We start from the raw sequence: 13,707 nt of genomic DNA on the forward strand, positions 1-13,707 counted from the left end.
AGATTTCTGTTGGTCCCAACGGTGGTTGACCCAAGTCTGTTAATAGCTGTCTCAGCCATATAACTTCTTGGCTTGCCTGCGCTGCAGCAACGTATTCTGCTTCAGTAGATGACAGTGTAACAGAGAGGTGCTTTTTACTAGTCCAACTGATAAGTAGCCACTTGCAGATTTCCTGTCGCTGGTGTCTCCTGCCCAGTCAGCATCCACATATCCTGGAACAAATTGTGAGTATTGTTTACTCGCGTGATCGCGCCAAGGTATTATTCGTGATAAATTAATAAATGAGTAAACTTTTATATATATAAAGAAAAGAAAAGAAAGCTTAGCAAAGAGTCTTAGGCACATTTTGGCTACAAATATACCAGACCCACCAAAAAGGACCAGTACTTTTAACTCAAAATGGATTTTATTATTGTAAGAGATGCAAAGCCTGCAAAAGCACTTTGAAGAACAAACCTAGGAATATTAATTATTTCCTATCAAATAGCACAAAAAAGGACTATGAAATCAGAAATTTTATCACATGCCAATCCACCTCCGTGACATACCAGCTAAGGTGTCCTTGTGGTTTGGAATATATAGGTAGAACAACTAGGAAATTGTGCGTACGAATTAATGAACATATCAGCAATATTGTTAAAGTCTTCCCAAAACACAGCATCTCGAATCACAACAAAGACCCATCACGACTCCACTTTTTCGGAATGGATAAAATAGAACCGCATTGGAGGGGGGGGAAACAAAGTCCAAATGATTTCCAGAAACGAGACAGAATGGATCTATCGTTTAAACAAGATCCAACCATATGGGATGAATGTAGACATAGATCTTAATTGTTTTAGATCTAATTACTAATATTTATCAATTTTAAAATATTTTATTAATATACCTTTTATTTATATATTCAACATCTATATTATATTATATATTTTAGCATATACCGGCATCCATTTATCCTCATCAACAAACTAATGTTTTTAACTTTAATTTCGTTTTTATATCCAACTAGTATCAACATCGATTAACAATTCTATATCATCCAATAACAACATCAGTACTATATAGACATCAATTGTATTAAAAATAGAATATTAATTTAATTTATAAAAACATTTAGTTCCATACTATATTTCATAAACAATTTATCCAATTTTAAGCGTTTATAATTAAACTAATATATTTTAGGAGTTTTTAATGATCAGTTAATAAAAATAAATATAATAAATTGTATGTGCAATATTCATGGTTAAAATGTATGTATAGTTATTAATGTTACAATTTTGGTATTTTATGTATGATAAGTTATTTATATACCTCAGATAATCAAATTAATTAAACATAAAGAGAACAAATATGGTGGTTTTGTGGCCGGGCGAATTAGCTAAATCCCCCACTAGATGGTGCACTATATATGGTTACAAGTGTCCATCCTGTGCACAATCTTTAAACGTCCACCAGAGGGCCATTGATTATTTATGCATTCCCCGCGCATTCTCCTATTGGCCGAGATTTATTCCAGAGGTATATAAATAAGCTAACATCGAACGTAGCACGTGATCCCTGATGATGTCATACGCTTGATGACGAAACGCGTTGGGCCCTACGTCACTTCCGGGTTTTGGAACGCAGCCGGAACGCAAACCGCCCGTGGCGCTGCTCCACAGCTGTTCCTGATACTTAAACTGTAAGTGACTACTTTTTCATTAAATCTGAGTTTATGCATACTATAGCATGAGATTCCTTGCATCTTTCATGACATGTTAAAACCGCCCTACGTCTGAATGGGACGGATAATGGGATCCTGGGCCAGCCCTCCTCTAAACCAGCAGTAGGAGATCCCAGAGACATTTTCAGCGGGGAGATAAAAGATACTGGGATTAAAGACACCATTTACCTACGTTAGATCCCAAGGGGTCGTCTGGTAAGTGGGCTGAGCACATGGTGACGGATTCCCCCATCTGCATGAAGAAATGCACTTTTTCTGCACATGAAGCACTTTAAGAATAAACACATAATTTTATTTGCTGCACGTTTTTGCACCTGCACATTGTAATTATAAGGACTGTTACTTATAAAGCAATATTTGCACAATCACTTTAATATTTGGGCACTTTAGAGGTAAACCCCCCCCTTCTTTCAACTTTATTTCGATTTGTGTATAGGGGCAGGCTCAGAGATGGTTGAAGCAATGACAGATTGAGCCAGGAATGGTTGTATGTGACAATGGCACCAACCTTCTTTCCGCCCTCCGACAGGGACACTTGACACATGTTCCATGCTTGGCACATGTTCTGAATCTGGTGGTGCAGCATTTCTTGAGCAGATACCCGGGCTTCCAAGATCTCCTGATGCAGGCCAGAAAAGTCTGTGGCCATTTCCGTCGTTCGTTCAATGCCAGTGCTCGCTTATCTGACATTTAACGGGAATTCAACCTGCCCACCAACTGCCTCATTTGTGACATGCCCACCAGGTGGAACTCAACGTTGGCAATGCTGCAGCGACTGAACATGCAGCAGAGGGCCATCAATGACTACCTGTGTGAGTATGGCACAAGGACAGGGTCAGAGGAGCTTGGCTTTTTTTTGCCACGCCGGTGGCTTTTGATAAAGGATGCATGCATCGTCATGTCACCATTTGAGGAGGCCACAAGGATGGTGAGCCGGGACGATGCATGCATCAGTGACATGATCCCTCTAGTCTACCTGCTGGAGCACACACTGCGTGGAATCATGGACAGGGTACTTGAGGTAGAACAGCGGGAGGAAGAGGAGGACTTCTTTTCCTCACAAGGCCCCCTTTATGCAGATATCATTCCTGCAGGGCCACAAAACACACAGGAGGAAGAGGAGGAGGAGGATTTCAGCAGCATGGATGTAGAGGATAGCATACAGCAGTCTTCAAGGGATGGTTCTGATTCCCCAGAAACCCCAGGAGTTGTATGTGGTTGGGGAGAGGTTGCTCCTGCTGACAATGTCATCCTTAGTGACCCAGAGGACTCAGAAGCTCTTGCCTCCTCTAACTTATGTTGCATGGGCTCCCTGATTCTGCAAAGCCTGCAAAAGGACCCGAAGGTTTGTGCTATCAAGGAGAGGGATAATTTCTTGTTGGCAATCCTTCTTGATCCACGTTACAAGGGTAAAGTTGCAGAGCTCATCCTGACTTCGCTGAGGGAGCAGAGGATGAAACATCTTGAGGAGGACTTGAAAAAAAAATTGTGTATCACCTTTCCAGATACTGGGAGGTCAACATTCTCTGGACGTGTTTCTGAGGCATCGTTCAGCCAAAGGAGGAGCAGTGGAGAAGGCGGCAGGCTGACCGATGCTTCTAAACAGTTCTTTAGTCCTCAGCAGCACCCAGGGCTGTTAGGTTTAAACAACCATCGGCAGCGTCTCCATCATATGGTGCATGATTATCTAGGCGCAAGAGCAGACTTGGAGACCTTTCCAGCTGAGCATCCACTGGGTTACTGGGTCTTGAGGTTGGACAACTGGCCAGAACTTGCTCAATATGAACTGGAGCTACTGGCCTGTCCTGCTTCCAGCATGCTTTCCGAATGGACATTTAGTGCTGCAGGAGGTTTTGTGACGGACAAAAGAGTGTGTCTGTCCACAGACTCTGTTGACCAGCTGACTTTTATCAAAATGAACCAGTCCTGGATCAACTAGAGCTATCAAGCCCCTGATGTTGATGTAACTGATTGAATTTCCTAGGGGTCTGCCATCCCTTGAAGACTGCATATGCTGCCTACCCTATTCCTCTACCTTGATTCTGCTAGCTTCCAACAATGTTTTTGGTTTAGGTCACTACCAACCCCCAAGGCCTAATTTTTTTGCACTTGTATGACAGGTGCATACAATTTAAATGTTGTATGTAATTTTTAACAGCAAGCCCTGTCCCTGTGCCCTGCTAACTATGAGGGGTTACGGTGTTCAGGCACCAACAACACCAAACACCAATCTGCTGTACATGTATGATACACAGTTTAAGGTGCATGAAACTGATGCACCCCCCACCAAATAAACTCACCTGGTGGAGAACAACAAATGAAAATACAATACAACATCCTGACTGTCTAACTCTAAGATGGGCCCACCTGTATAGAGAAAGGAAGCAAAAGTTAGTCAATCTCATCACATCACATAGAAATTACATCACATGTTTAACTAGCTGAAGAGTTGAATGGAAAGACCCTCCTTCAAAAATACAAGGGCGACCTTTCCACTCCCTCCCTGACTGCCTCTGCCAACCAGTGTCTTGACACGCCGGGGTCCTCCTTTAACTTGGGAGAGCTGATCCCCTCACACTAGCTGTCTAGACAGAGTCCTCTTTGTTGAAGTGAAGAACAGCGTCCTCTGCTGTCCCTCCAAGTACTTCAGTGAGGAAACAGGGCAGGTCACAGTCTCTCATGACCTACAGTCCTGCTGGGTCAGGGAACACCACAGGGGTCTAGCAGGGCACCCCACACCAAAGTTCCTAGACCCTCTCGAAAATTGGTAGCAACATCTTCATCTGTACAGACGATGAAGTCCCACACAGCCATTTGTAATCCACAGAAGGCCCCGGCCCGATGGCCCAAGGGACCTAGCTCACAAATAACTTTCCAAAAGCCCTGGTCCCGATGGTCCCAAAGGCATGACATCACAACACTTGACTTTGCAAAAAGGGACCCTGGCCCGATGGCCCAAGGGGTCTGATTGAACTTTCAACACGTTACACTTGAATTCAGCATCATATCATTTCACAAAAAGGTTTCCTTGGTCAGTTGTGGTAGCCAGCCGGCCACACAAATTTTTCCTGTTTAGCTGCTCCTCAAACTCCTCCTGCTTTTAATGAATGCTGACAAACTCAAATGTAATACTACGGGTGGGACACTTGGACATACTCTCCTTGTTCATTTTTGACCCGGATAGACCAAGCATCTCTTGACCCGTCCGGGCGACGGACTTCCACTCTGTCTATGTAAATGAAGCGCCCATAGTACCACTGAGCTTTAACTTTAGCAAATTTCTCTTTTAACCCTTCCTCTGGATAGAGTTCTGGTAAGGCTTTGGGACAAAAAGGTAGTCCCAGATAAGTTCATCGCACCACCAGTCTCTGATATTTTCTACTAGGAGCATGATTTCCCTGGGAGCATAAGGGTAGTCTTAGCCATACTCTAATGCCACCTTCTTTTGCATCCACCGCTGCATCCTAGATAACCTGGGGAGGGTTCTCCGGTTACCTCTCCCTGGTGGAGAAAATGGGGTGTACACTCTTTGAATCATCTCCTCATAAGCGGTGTTCTGGTCCCTGGCCTTAGCAATATTCCCCCGTGGGGTGAGGTCTGGGACCCTTGCGACATAGGCATCGCAGAACCCCAATTTCTGGGCCAGTTCCCCTCTTTCAATAGCCTCCTTAGCCTCCTGGTCTAGGGGTACAACAACTTCGGGACCTGGGGAGCTGCTTCCAGTCTCTGATCCTCATTCCCACTCAGTCTCCTCAATGGATCCCCAGTCATCCATACCTTCTTCCACAGATCAATATTTCATGTAGAAGGATGGGGAATCCACTCTAACAGGACATTTCCCACACTCACTGCTGGCGCTGGAAGAAGACACTTGGGCAACTTCTGTCTTGACAGGCTGGGGGATACTTACAGGGGCGGATTGCGTTATGGCCCTGACCGCTGATACCTCTGGCCAGGTTCCTACTGTTTGGGTGGACACGGATCCCCTCCCTATGGAGTTCTGCGACCAAACTCCCTTCCTGCAGACTGTAGGCCCACCGACTGCTGGCAGGCCCTCCAGCTGCATCATCAGCCTGAATATGCCTCTTCCTGCTCCGCGGAGGAACTTTGACTCGTTCCCCATCACCTTCTGAGTGAGGCCTGTCTCCCACATAACTGTCAGCTTCTTGGGACGGCCCTCGCTCTTCATTGCCCTGAGCAGCAAATCCCCACATTGCCCACATTGAATCCACTCCGGCACCCTCAGAGTAACAGTGGCACACTGGGGACATACCACTCCAAGGAACTCCCGACCTCCTCCAGTGCATAACGTGAGTCCGCCATCAGGCACCATCCGGATACTGGTATCCCAAACTAGCGGGGGATTGGGCTGGTGGATCTGCTCTTGGCTTTGCTCCGCAGGGTTTTCGCCCATCATGGCAGTAATAGCGGGAACACCCTACGCTTCTTTCGTGAACAACATGCCTCCTTCACCTGCATGTGTCTCCCGCACGGCCGCGCCCAGAGGAGGGGATATTAATAGGGTCCCCTGTATCACTCCTGATTGGCCGGATGTTCCCGATAACCCTTCCGCTATATTGGGCGGTTACTCCTCCCACTGGGCAGTCCTGAACGTGGCACGCTTTCCTGCACGGTACTGTAACTCTTCCCATGCCATGCTTCCTCGCTGCAAACTCTGGGGAAGTAGCTGCTAAGCGGATCATGTCACTTGCTAGACCTGCATTTACCTATCTCAATTGCACTAGGGCCACAACTGCACTTTTCTTCACTAAAGTCAGCTGTCCCTCCTTGCTCGGCAAGAGTAGCATCCCGCTGTCGGTCGCACAGCCGATACTTTTCTTCCTCGCCACACACGTGCAATCCACATTTTCCATACTGGCTCCGGGACTAGCCCCATTGCCTACCTCGGCATGGCTGACTACGATCCCCACAGTATGTGTGCAGCAACTATAGAGAATAAATGTCCCGCTGTCAAAGGCACGGTCAACATCCTTCCACATAGCGTGCACCACCACCAAGCCCCTGGCACCTCTCTTCCCGTGCCCCGGGCCTCCATTTTTACTGTCCACACTAGGACCTCCGGCATCCTCTTCTCTGTCCTCCCCAGGACCCCCGATGCCTCCATCACTGCCCTCCTTGGGACTTCTTACTGTTAAGCAGTTGCAGCACTCATACATCCGGACACATTTGCCTCCTGCTCTCCATCTTCTGATAGCAGAATACATTTCCCAGTTCATTTCAAAAGTTAATCACTTTACAACTTTTACTGGAACACTTTCGTTGCCACAAGCATCCTTCCATGTGGGCTTCCAACTTCAACCCACTCTCCCTGTCTCCCGCCGTTGCAGCCTCACACCTGGCCTGGCATTTAAATAGCAACTCCGGACACAAAAATTGACTTTTTAGTTTGCTGTTGCCAGGGACAACCGGCCCAGTAACCAATGAAAAAATCCCGGATGAGCCCCCAAATGTAGCAGGTTTTCCAGGCCTGTGGCCTGATGTAGGTTTGCCATCAGTACCGGTTACCTCTTCAGCCCGCGTGAGCTGCGGCCCTGGGTGTGAGCACTGAGACATTAACAACTCCGGCATCTTTGTTTGTGGTTTTATTTGATTTAAAGGGGATGGGAGAAAGGATTTGAGTGGGATACTCCTTTAGGCTTTAACTAGATACACATGGGACTTTCTCCAGAAACAGTCGGTCAACGCTGTCTTGACGCCAGCCGACGCCAGCCAACGCTCACTGACTCTCAGAACACTCACTGTAGCTGAATCCTCGACTTGGAGTCCAGAAGATCCATGTCACGGAACCATGAAGCAGACGTACAACAACAGATAAGTGAAAATAAGAAGGCTTTATTGAAAATCAAGCTGTAAAGCAAAAGTCCAAACGGATGGCGAAACCGAGGCAGAGTCCTTGCGAAGCCAGAGGTCAGGAACCAGGAGGGTAGTCAGACGAAGCCAGGATCAGGAACCAGCAGGGTAGTCAGACGAAGCCAGGATCAGGAACCAGCAGGGTAGTCAGACGAAGCCAGGATCAGGAACCAGCAGGGTAGTCAGACGAAGCCAGGATCAGGGACCAGAAGCAGCAGCAGTCTTGGAAGCATGTGAACACAGGAGGACCAAGCAAGGAACTGAAGCCACAGACCTCCTATATATATGAGCTAGGCATCCAGCTCCTCCCAGTGGGAAGGAGGAGCCGCAGGGTGGGAGGCTACAAGAAACCCAGAAACCAAGATGGCCGCCAGCACATGTCAAACGAAGGAGAACAGCAAGAAGGTAAGACCATGACAATCCAGGACTGAATACTGTAGAATTACTGACACTGCTGCACTGCAAAGTTACTGAATGCCCCCTCAGGCCGAGCACTGGCTTGAGGTAGTATTGCGTAGATTCCTGTATGGCTGAAACTCTTGACACTGTGTACCTCACGCTGCACACACTGAACTGCACACTTCACACTGTGCACTAACACTTCAGGGCCCTTTAACCTTGAACTCTTCAGGGTCCACTGACTATGTACCCCCTCTGTCACTTCAGGGTCCTCAACCTAGGTACCCCCTTTCACCGCTAGCTGGCACCAGATCCCAGACTCTTTTCCGGAGTGGTCCCCTCTAACTTCAGGCAGACCCCCAGGGGCAATCCTCAGTACTCATGAACTGTGTAGGCTTTCCTGGCACTGGGCCCCTCTGACTCTCCGCAGGTTCTCAGCACACTGGATCCCCTCAGCTCCGCACTCTCTGGATTCTCAGGCGACACCCCCAAGATCCTCTTCCTCAGGCAGGAGGAGAGAGACTCTCCCTCCTGGGACTCTGCTCCCACCAAAGACATTGTGTCATGCGCCACCCCCAAACTTATACCCACTCCCAGAATCCTTTGCAGCGCAATCTGCTTTCTGGGGTAGCTACAAGCCTGGATATGTCCCCTGATTGGGTTTCCTCCACTCCCTATGAGAAGCCTCTCACAGGAGCCAGTGGGGAGACTCCCCCTTCAGCAGGCACACCTGAAAACCATGACACCCTAACGAAACAAATCAAAGCCCTGCTGTTAGGCAGACAAGGCCACTACACATTTACCTAGCACCTACCTGCAGGGTGCTACATATGTATATTTGTATATGACATTTTTTGCTTTAGAAATGCCAGCATTGCTGCAGCAGGCTACATACATCGTAGAGATGCACTACTTTACAGGCACATTCAGGGGACCCCCCAGGCATGATATTGAAGGAATTTTTCATTTTTATAGTTTCACTTTAAGCCTCATTAAAATTAGTAAATCACTGCTCCTTTAAAAATGATCGTTTTTAAAAACATTTTTTTCATTGCTACATGTTCCCCAGGTCAGAACTTGGACCCCCATACACTTTTTGGGACAATAACTTGCATTTAAGCCTTCAAAATGAGGCCATTTGATTCTCGAGGTTTGAGTCTCATAGACCTCAATGGGGTTTGTTTATTTGAACAAACTTTTCCTCTGTTCACGGTGTTCTGGTGCGAACCGAACCGGGGGGGGGGGATGTTAGGCTCATCCCTATCACCTGGCCAATACTATCCCTACAGTGAAGCATGGTGATGACAACATCATGCTGTGGGGACGTTTTTCAGCGCCAGGAACTGGGAGACTATTCGGGATCAAGGGAAAGATGAATGCAGCAATATACAGAGACATTCTTGATGAAAACCTGCTCCAAAATGCTCTGGGACCTCAGATTGGGGCAAAGGTTCATCTTCCAACAGGACAAAGACCCTGCTCACACAGCAAAGATAATGAAGGAGTGGCTATGGGACAACTCTGTAAATGTATTGTAATGTAAATTTGGCCCAGCCAGAGCCCAGACTTGAATCTGATTGAACATCTCTGGAGAGATCTGAAAATGGCTGTGCACCGATGCTCCCCATCCAACCAGATGGAACTTGAGAGGCTTGCAAAGAAGAATGGAAGAAACTGCCCAAAAAATTGTTGTGCCAAGCTTGTAGCATCATACTCAAAAATACTTGAGGCTGTAATTGGTGCCAAATGTGCTTCAACAAAGTATTGAGCAAAGGCTGTGAATACTTACATAATTACATACTTACAATACTACATGTGTTTTTTTACCCTTTTTTTTAGTTTTAATAAATTTGCAAAGATTCAAACAAACTTCTTTCACATTGTCAGTCATTATGGGGTATTGTTTTTAGAATTTTGAGAAAAAAAATGAATTTAATCCATTTTGGAATAAGGCTATAAAACATAACAAAATGTGCAAAATTGAAGTGCTGTGAATACTTCTAGGATGTACTGTACGCAATTGTACAACAGGAATGTCTAGCCATCAAATGGGCTCTTTGGAGTTTAAAACACTATCTGTTAGGGCTACAGTTTAGGTTCTCAAAGTGGATGTCTCAAAAAGGAGAAAAATTCAAGAGTTACCAGATGGTTCTTGGCTCTACAGAATTTCAAATCTTTAGTAGAACATAGACCAGGTAGCCAACAAGCTAATGCTGATGCCTTCTCCAGAGTTTACAGTTTGATTGCCCAGGGTGCTCAATCCCCCCCAAGTTTGAGCAGAGGGAGGAAATGTAGAGGGGTGCCTGTGAAATCAGTTAAAGCGTAACTCCACTTTTGTTATGAAAAAAAAAAAAATACCCTCTGGGTGATCTCTGTACATTACAGGAATTGTAACAAACTTTGTTGCAGATTCCTACCTTTTGTTATTCAGAAGAAATCATTGTTTGTTGCCTCTGTGCTGAATGGGTCTAATGGGAGTGGTTTCATAATTATCTGTCAGCTGTGGCAACTGCAAAGCTCTAATGAGGGAAGCTGCTGGACCTGCATCACTTTAGACATGTTCCTATTGGGAGTATATCACCAAAAATGACATTTTTGTTGCAGGGGATGCCATAAATCTGACTTGTATCTTAGGCAGACTTCTGGGAAAATTGGTGAGCCAATCACACAAGCAGGAAATTATGTTTCTGGGCTGTGGTCAGTACACATTCTGTCTACAGAACAGCTCCAGGTAGCCATATTGCATTGCATTTCCAGAAAATTGCAACAGCTGCAGATTGAAAAGGTCATTTTTATTAACATTCAATTACAATATGATTTGTTTCGCGATTGTATATGCTATATTGTTTTTTTCTTTATTTGCTTTTTTTTTTGCCACAAAAGTGGAGTTACCCTTTAAAGTGGCAGGAAAAGTGATCAGTGGGATTTATGTTTCTCCACGGATTCTTAGTTTTGCAATTTATGGTAATGCCAACAAAGAGTTCATGGTAAAGAAAGATAGTTCTTTACACTGTGTTAGTAAAGCCTGTTCCGAGGCTGGTTTTACTGGGAGTCTGAGGGGGCTCTGGGAGGGACAGATTCCCAATAACGTGGACTGTATTTTGATGTTTTCTGCCTAGGTCTTTTGATTAAAGCAGCTGGTCCTAGCTTTGGGGGAGAGAGTGTCTCCTTGAATGAGGCAACTAAGAGCATGGCTGCTTGAAGTTGAACTTGGCTGCAATAGTTTGTTTTGTAAAGGACACTTTAACCAAGGACTTTGTCAGACCATGGATACAGTAAGGCACAGTAGAGCAGAAGTTTACTTTCTTATGAGTTATGACAAGAGGCCTTTTCCTTCTGTTTGTGACTATCCTTTGGATTAAACATGACACTTTGTTAAATAAACTGTGAGTTTATGCCTTGAGCCTGATTCTCTACAAAGCTTATAAATATTAGGCATTAAAATCTGCAATGAACTGTACATACTGTCTACTATTGAAAGTGCTGGGAGCTCATTAGTTAAAGCCCAGGGACTGTAACCATGGGAAAGGGGGTGTATTTTGTAATGTCGTAACTGATTGGTTATGTACCCAGTTGGAAGAGAGGAATAAAAATCGCTCCTTTGAAATGCTGTGAGTTTAGTACAAGCTACAAATCTTGGAGCTAAAAACAGGTGTAAAGGTCAGTCTTATTAACAATGCTGTGTTTTATCTTCATGTATTACCAGATGTTATGCATGCTTGGTTGCTTTTAATATTCCAAACTTTAAATATATCCAAAAAAGTAAATGTGTAGTTTTGTTTGACATTTAAACTGATTTTTATAATTATACAAAATAGAGAAAAATATTATTGTAAGATGTAAACATTTAGTTGGAAAAAAGATTGTGAAATAGATCCACGTAGTAATTTTTGCCCAAATAAGAAAAGTATTCTGGCAAAAAATACTATTCTGGATGTTCAAGTTTTTGATATAGCATGGTTCGGTCCTAGAGAAAAGAAATCCAAAGTGTTTGGTCATTGTGACCGTTTGCATACAAGGGTTGACAAAAAAGGATAAGGAATTAGGTGTTTAATTAGGTATAGACAGTTTGGTGCTTTTGCATCCTGTGACATCTTTAAGTGAAAGCTGCCTAGTATCTAAGCCAAGTAGGCTATGGACACTTTAAAGGGAATGTATATATTTTTTTACAGATTTTCAGTATTTACAGTATTATGTTGAGGACTGAATGATATACAGTATATATATACTGTACATTGTGTTTGTTATTAAATAGACTTATTTCACTTTTTACAAAGTAATATTTCATAAATAATTACATTACCTGCCAGCGGGTGAAGCTGTTCACGTATTTAGCAAGACCAAAATTGAACTCAATAGACTAATCCTTGTCTGCTCTGTAAGGCTTTATGCAAAATTGCAATTAAAGAGAAAAAAAAATCTGTTTGAAACATCATCTACTGTGCTGTCTCTTTAAAAACCCATTATGTATGATGCCACCTACTAATAAATGTTTATTTGTATAAATAATGGTTTTATAAACTGAACATGGTATGAAAAAATTTCAACTTAAAAATAAAATAAACTGACAAAAAATTATATGTGTCTTACACAAGACAGAATCTGCTATGGAGTATAATATGTGTCCACCAGTCAATGTACTGAGGTCCAAACGCGGACTGATATTATTAGTTACAGTACTTTTTTTTATCACCCCAGTGTATGTTGGTTCTGCTCTGAATTTAGCTGAAAGGGAATGCAAGGTGCAGCATGCTTAGGTTAGCCATACACTAGTAGACTTTCAAACAAACATCAACAGGAATACTTATACAAAAATTCTTAGTACATTCGATGACTACAAAAATGCCGTTTAAATGTACTTCAAAATTTCATTAGCTTTTAATATTCGATTTTGGAATGAGTGTAATTTCCCGAACAAGAACTGCATACACAATTAGAAATTTGTTAATTAAAGAAAACATTTATTTCCTGCTCTCTCAAATTTTCTTATCAATACATTCAATAAAAAACAACAATTAGACCCCACTAAAGAAAAAAAAACTATTTAACAGAAAAGTTAAATGGGCCAATGGTGTTCTTACTGGGGTCTAAAGGAGGGCTTCCATGAAAGACATATTTAAAAACCACTTATCTTTTAAATCAGGGGTCTCCAAACTTTCCAGATAAAGGGCAAGTTCATTGTCTTTAGACTTAAGGGGGGCTGGATTATGACCAGTTGGAGTAGAACATGTCCTGGCATTAGTGGGGGTAAAAAAAGATACAATAGTGCCCCATCTTTGGTGTCAATTGAAGGAAAAGTGCCCCATACTTGGTATCACTGGAGGGAATAGTGCCCCATTTGTGGTGTCACTGGGAGAAAATATGCCCCATTGTTGGTGAGGTGACAGTAGAAGGAATATTGCCCTATCTTTGAATAGTGGGAGTTGGAGGAATTATGCCCCACAATGGGTGTCATTTGAAGGAATGGTGCCTCAAAGTTGGCATCAGTAGGAGGAATAATGCCTCGTATCAGTGGGAGGAATGGCTGGATAAAGGCAAGCACATCTAGCCTGCGGGCCTCAGTTTGGAGATCACTGCTGTAAATTATGACAGAATTGTCAAACATTATAGTATCTAAGAAATAACATACATTTAGCATTAGTCTTTCCCATACTCCACTTATTAATTCCTTTTTATTACATTTAGCATTAGTCATTCCCTTACTCCACTAA

The sequence above is a fragment of the Pelophylax lessonae genome (genome assembly GCF_965119305.1).
Source record: "Pelophylax lessonae genome assembly, chromosome: 3".
NCBI classification, from domain to species: Eukaryota; Metazoa; Chordata; class Amphibia; order Anura; family Ranidae; genus Pelophylax; species Pelophylax lessonae.